We start from the raw sequence: 7,148 nt of genomic DNA, 5'->3' as shown, positions 1-7,148 counted from the left end.
GTCTTCCTTCCCTTCCAGGACATCAAAAAACCTTCTCATCTTTTATCCTCGGACCTATTTTCCAATCTTTTTATCATCTTTGTTGCTTGTCTCTACAGTCATTCCAATTTTTTCACATCCGTTTGAACAGTGGTGACCAACACTGAACACGGTCCTCTAATTCAGACTATGAGCTGACTAATTCAGAACATGGAGAAATTATTGTCCCCCATCTTCATATTTCTTCATACGTCTTCGTATCATCACCTGTGCTTCTCATACTATCATCTGACTAATCTCCATGCCAGTCCAGTGCTACCTGTGTCCAGGCATCATTCTAGATCTCTCCTTGGTGAGATTGAGGTCCAGAAGGTTAGCATCAACATAGTTTGCCCAAAAGCAGTCTCCATTTTGAGGGTATGAAAGTTTGGACAAAAGTAAAAGATGTCTTTAAAAATGAAAAAAAAAACAGCCATTTTAAAAACAAAAGCAGATGTTTAAAATGTTCAAAAGGGAAAGTTAGTAAAAGGCAACATTTTTGAAAAGCAAATTCAAGCAAATCAGGTATTTTAACAAGAAGTTTTATGGGACACCAAATTAAAACTCAAAGTGTGACCTAGATCTATGCCCTGTTCTCTTGTCACCCCTCCATGCCCACCCCACTCCAACTGCCTTGCTCCCACAGGGCTACAGGATCTGGGTTGGAACTAACATAAAGAGAAACTGTGATGCTAATTTGAGGAAGCTAAATTTGGCAATAAAACAATTTAAAAGTAAAATTTAAAACATGAAGACAGCTGAATTAAAACAGATATGAGAAGGGTCAGTCCCATGTGAGTTGACTCAGAACGATGGATGTGCCCAGAAAAGCTTAACTGTCTAGAGTTTAAACATGGAAAATACGCAGCCACCTAAGGGTTTATATTTTGGGGTACTTGAGGGATCTCCAGGACTACCCTGGAATGGACCCCCTCAAGATTATCCTAGAACCTCTTTAGACTTGGTGGAGAGAGGGGCTACCTAAATGCCCCCGTGGTTCTTTATTCTTAGCATGTCCAGATCTGAGCTTGTCATCTCTAGCTTCCCTCTTTCATTAGCAGCATGGCCAGTTTCCCACATCCAGGCTTGTAGCATCAGAATAATCTTTGTTGCTTTCGCCTTGAATTCTTGCTGAGTCATGTGGCATCTAGGTCATGTTTTTTATATTAATCTCTTCCATTCCCATCCCATCTACGTTGTCCAGTTACTTCAATTATACTTTTTTCTCAAGTACTGTAACAGCTTCCCAACCCTCTCCCCACCTTCTTTCTCTTCCCCTAGAACCCACTCTGTAATTATTTCATGACTCACCCTGATCCCACCAAATCAGTTTAAAATTTTGAACTCTAAGAGTCAGGACCTTCTGCAGCAAAGACTCTACCTTTCCAAATAGGTCACTTGTGCCAGTTTTTCTCTCTCTGCTTCTTTCAGCCCATTCTACTGAACTAGCTTCCGTCTTCATCCCTTAGGTGCAACTTCAAAACTTTTACCCACCCTTTGAGTTCACCTCAAATTCTCTTCAAATGCATGTGCCCATGAAGGGCAGCTGGATGCGGGCCAGAGCAGATTGCTCTAAGGCAGGCCCACTCTGGAAATCCATGTATGGCTCCAGGGGAATTTTTGAATATCCTATGGAAAAATATGTACATTTTTGCAGAGATGGCTTTTGTCAAATATAATGACCCTGAAAAGATATAAAAACATCCACTTAGAGGCATCTCCCTTCCCTGCCTTCACAGCATCAGCCATGCTGCATTTGCATGGGAACAAATTTGTCTAACTCCTCTCTAGAGGGTAAGCACCTCAGGGAACAGGCTTTGTCCCCCCATCGTGATATCCCCCAGCACCTTCCCTGGCATTTCACACACAAGTATATTGAACATCTGCTAATTACCAGGCATAGTGCTCAATGCTGAGAATGAGGAAATGAAAGATGAGTTCACTGCCTACGTGGAACTCATAGTTGAGTGAGGAAGCCATGCAGTTAAACCGACCATTAGAAGTGTGTAAAACAAAATTTTCTGATGCAATAGGCACAAGGTGTTATGTAGACACTGGTGGAGGGTATTCCAGTAGGGCCTGGGGAGTCAGGCTCTCCTTTCAGAGATGAGCGATGTGCTGAGTCTTGAGGATCAGAACAGGGTAGCCAGATACCAGAGGAAGGAAGGACCTTCAGGGGAAAGGAGTAGCATGCGGGAAACACGCTCAAAAGCATGGTGTGAGTTGTATGTATTAGCTCAAAGATGGAATGGGCATGGAGAAAAGGTGCAGAAAGCTTAGGACTCTGAATTTTATCATGAACAATGTGAAGGGACTAATGAAGGAATAAAAGCAGAGGGAGGACATGATCATGTTTGCATTTTAAGACAATCAGTTTTACAACAGACTGAAAAATGAGTTAAAGCAGTTGAGGTCTTAAGAGACTACTCAGCTACTTTAAATAAATGCTATTAAAAGCCTAAGCTCATAGCAAAGGGAATGGAAAGAAAGGGAAAGAATTTAGAAATATGTAGCAGGTAGAATCAATTAAGATACGGTTACTAATCAGATGAGAAGAATGAGGGAGAAAGGAATTGTGAATGACACTTGTGTTTCTGGCCTGTGCATCTAAGTGACAGGTGGTTATTTCCTGAGACTGGGAATAGGGGGAGGAACCTAGTGGGTTCAGTTGAATTTATAGTTCTTATGGGACTGGATCCATAAAATTGGTCTAATTCAAGATGTAGATTTTGGAGCCATTACAACATAGGTGGTGATTAAGTATATGAATTTAAATAAGTCACTCATGCAGAATACAGAGATAATATGAGAGGGTCAGGAAGAAGGGGTGGGGGTCGGGGAAGAGAGGAGAAGAGAAGGGGGAAATAGGCTAAGAATCTAAAGTGACTGCTGATCCTTAGGAGAGTGATCCCTTTGAACTGGTGAGCACAGAAGCAAATTGGCTTGAGTGAGGCTATGAAAGAGTGAGTGAAAAATGACCAGCACCCTTAGACCAGGTGAGAGGGCCTTCACCTGGCCTGTGCTTTCAAGGCTCTGCTCTGACCCTTCTCCAGACACACACATCCCCATGGTCCAGAAATCCTTGGGCTTGAAGCCAAAGGAGCATACCCATTGGAGCCCACACTCTCCTTCCAGATTATATTCTGATTTCCCAGGACCCCAAATTCCTTGCCCAAATGTCCCCATGCTCACTTCTGGGCATCCCTCCCCTAGACTTCCTCTCGAGTCCAGTCCATACAGGGATCAGATCATGCCACAGCAGTGCACACTCCTAGCCTAAGGAGTGGCCGAGGGTCAGCCACTGACAGGATGGGAAGGAGTGAAGACTGGTCTTGGGTATGTGGGCTGGGGTTTCCACATGTATGCACTCAAGGTCGCTCGTGACAAGGGATGGAGCCAGAAGTGCACAATAAGAAAGGCTGGCTGTGAACCGGAGGGCCAGCATCAACTCTCCCCTACAAAACCATGCTCTACCCCAGAATTCCAAGGACTCTGAGAATTCTGAATTTGATCCTGACCTTTGTGTATTTATCAGGATGGAACAATAGAACACACTTTATTTAACAGCTCACTAACTTGATACATAACTTTTTTTTTTTAATTGGGGAATTGGGGGNTCACCAGCAATTTATGGCTCTTGCATCATGACAGTGCACCAGCTCACACGGCACTGTCTGTGAGGGAGTTTTTCGCCAGTAAACAAATAACTGGATTGGAACACCCTCCCTACTCACCTGATCTGGCCCCCAATGACTTCTTTCTTTACCCAAAGATAAAGGAAACATTGAAAGGAAGACATTTTGATGACATTCAGGACATCAAGAATAATACGACGACAGCTCTGATGGCCATTCCAGAAAAAGAGTTCCGAAATTGCTTTGAAGGGTGGACTAGGTGCTGGCATCAGTACATAGCTTCCCAAAGGGAGTACTTTGAAGGTGACCGTAGTGATATTCAGCAATGAGGTATATGTAGCACTTTCTCTAGGGTGAGTTCACGAACTTCATTGTCATGTCAGACATCACTATATGTTAGATAGAAATTTAGGCCCACAGGGAGGGAGAAAATTTATAAGCAACTGAAGTTCAAACAGTGCAATTTGAAAAGTAACATCTGTCCCTCTCATCTGAAGCGTCTCCTAACTCACTACAGAATAACAGCAAGTATTGATTTCTGTCCTTCAGCTTCCTGATCTCCCATTCATCACTGTTTACCTCCCAGAGACTCGTGTCAGAAAACCACTGTTTATCAGGTTTTTTTCATAACAACACATAAAGAGCTACAGAGAAAGCAGAAGTTTCAATTGGCACCATTAGAATATCACAATGCCTTCCTCAGCCAATCAGCTTTCAGGGTCAACCTAGATAGAATCAATTTTCTTCTCCTGGACCAAATAGTACATTTCAAAGAGAAGATCCCGGTAGATACACTTTCCTTATAACTAGCTCCACCCATATATTTCTTTTTGTTCAAGCTTGTCAGCATGAGTCTTTCTAGGTTCCCTGTGAAGAGCTTGTTAGAGAGGACAACTAAATTTTATGTGATAACATAGCAACAAAATGTCCAATTCCTTCACTAAAAGTGTTCTAAAGATGTCCAGTTTGCTCAAAGGGCCAAGATCCATTATTAGCGATAAATTAAGTTCATTCTTCATGAAAACTCATTTAACCAAGTGATTTGGTAGAATTACGGTTCTGGAAACAGCTGTGAGAAGTCATCTGGTAAAACCTCAGAAAGCTAAATGTCTAAACATAGATTAGCAAATGGACTTCTTCTTAAGCAAAAATTTTGAAGGACTGGTAGAGGCTGCCTGGAATTCTGAATGGAACATTTTTGAGGATTGGCCGAAACTCTGCAGAAAAGAGTGTGGTGATTACATAATAATGCCTAAGAGTATAGGAAAGGGTTAAAGACTGACTCTGGCCTAAATTATGCAAGACAGAGCATTTTTTCTTCTCTTAAGTTTGCTCACAATCTTCCTTCATCATACATTCTAATGTTCTATCTTTCCATTAGCCATTTCCTTATAAAAAAACATTCCGAATCATGTCCCACCTTGGTCTTCCTTCCCTTCCAGGACATCAAAAAACCTTCTCATCTTTTATCCTCGGACCTATTTTCCAATCTTTTTATCATCTTTGTTGCTTGTCTCTACAGTCATTCCAATTTTTTCACATCCGTTTGAACAGCGGTGACCAACACTGAACACGGTCCTCTAATTCAGACTATGAGCTGACTAATTCAGAACATGGAGAAATTATTGTCCCCCATCTTCATATTTCTTCATACGTCTTCGTATCATCACCTGTGCTTCTCATACTATCATCTGACTAATCTCCATGCCAGTCCAGTGCTACCTGTGTCCAGGCATCATTCTAGATCTCTCCTTGGTGAGATTGAGGTCCAGAAGGTTAGCATCAACATAGTTTGCCCAAAAGCAGTCTCCATTTTGAGGGTATGAAAGTTTGGACAAAAGTAAAAGATGTCTTTAAAAATGAAAAAAAAAACAGCCATTTTAAAAACAAAAGCAGATGTTTAAAATGTTCAAAAGGGAAAGTTAGTAAAAGGCAACATTTTTGAAAAGCAAATTCAAGCAAATCAGGTATTTTAACAAGAAGTTTTATGGGACACCAAATTAAAACTCAAAGTGTGACCTAGATCTATGCCCTGTTCTCTTGTCACCCCTCCATGCCCACCCCACTCCAACTGCCTTGCTCCCACAGGGCTACAGGATCTGGGTTGGAACTAACATAAAGAGAAACTGTGATGCTAATTTGAGGAAGCTAAATTTGGCAATAAAACAATTTAAAAGTAAAATTTAAAACATGAAGACAGCTGAATTAAAACAGATATGAGAAGGGTCAGTCCCATGTGAGTTGACTCAGAACGATGGATGTGCCCAGAAAAGCTTAACTGTCTAGAGTTTAAACATGGAAAATACGCAGCCACCTAAGGGTTTATATTTTGGGGTACTTGAGGGATCTCCAGGACTACCCTGGAATGGACCCCCTCAAGATTATCCTAGAACCTCTTTAGACTTGGTGGAGAGAGGGGCTACCTAAATGCCCCCGTGGTTCTTTATTCTTAGCATGTCCAGATCTGAGCTTGTCATTTCTAGCTTCCCTCTTTCATTAGCAGCATGGCCAGTTTCCCACATCCAGGCTTGTAGCATCAGAATAATCTTTGTTGCTTTCGCCTTGAATTCTTGCTGAGTCATGTGGCATCTAGGTCATGTTTTTTATATTAATCTCTTCCATTCCCATCCCATCTACGTTGTCCAGTTACTTCAATTATACTTTTTTCTCAAGTACTGTAACAGCTTCCCAACCCTCTCCCCACCTTCTTTCTCTTCCCCTAGAACCCACTCTGTAATTATTTCATGACTCACCCTGATCCCACCAAATCAGTTTAAAATTTTGAACTCTAAGAGTCAGGACCTTCTGCAGCAAAGACTCTACCTTTCCAAATAGGTCACTTGTGCCAGTTTTTCTCTCTCTGCTTCTTTCAGCCCATTCTACTGAACTAGCTTCCGTCTTCATCCCTTAGGTGCAACTTCAAAACTTTTACCCACCCTTTGAGTTCACCTCAAATTCTCTTCAAATGCATGTGCCCATGAAGGGCAGCTGGATGCGGGCCAGAGCAGATTGCTCTAAGGCAGGCCCACTCTGGAAATCCATGTATGGCTCCAGGGGAATTTTTGAATATCCTATGGAAAAATATGTACATTTTTGCAGAGATGGCTTTTGTCAAATATAATGACCCTGAAAAGATATAAAAACATCCACTTAGAGGCATCTCCCTTCCCTGCCTTCACAGCATCAGCCATGCTGCATTTGCATGGGAACAAATTTGTCTAACTCCTCTCTAGAGGGTAAGCACCTCAGGGAACAGGCTTTGTCCCCCCATCGTGATATCCCCCAGCACCTTCCCTGGCATTTCACACACAAGTATATTGAACATCTGCTAATTACCAGGCATAGTGCTCAATGCTGAGAATGAGGAAATGAAAGATGAGTTCACTGCCTACGTGGAACTCATAGTTGAGTGAGGAAGCCATGCAGTTAAACCGACCATTAGAAGTGTGTAAAACAAAATTTTCTGATGCAATAGGCACAAGGTGTTATGTAGAC

Source organism: Hipposideros armiger, unplaced genomic scaffold (assembly GCF_001890085.2).
Source record: "Hipposideros armiger isolate ML-2016 unplaced genomic scaffold, ASM189008v1 scaffold_76, whole genome shotgun sequence".
Classification (NCBI taxonomy): domain Eukaryota; kingdom Metazoa; phylum Chordata; class Mammalia; order Chiroptera; family Hipposideridae; genus Hipposideros; species Hipposideros armiger.
Note: the sequence above shows the minus strand (reverse complement) of the source record.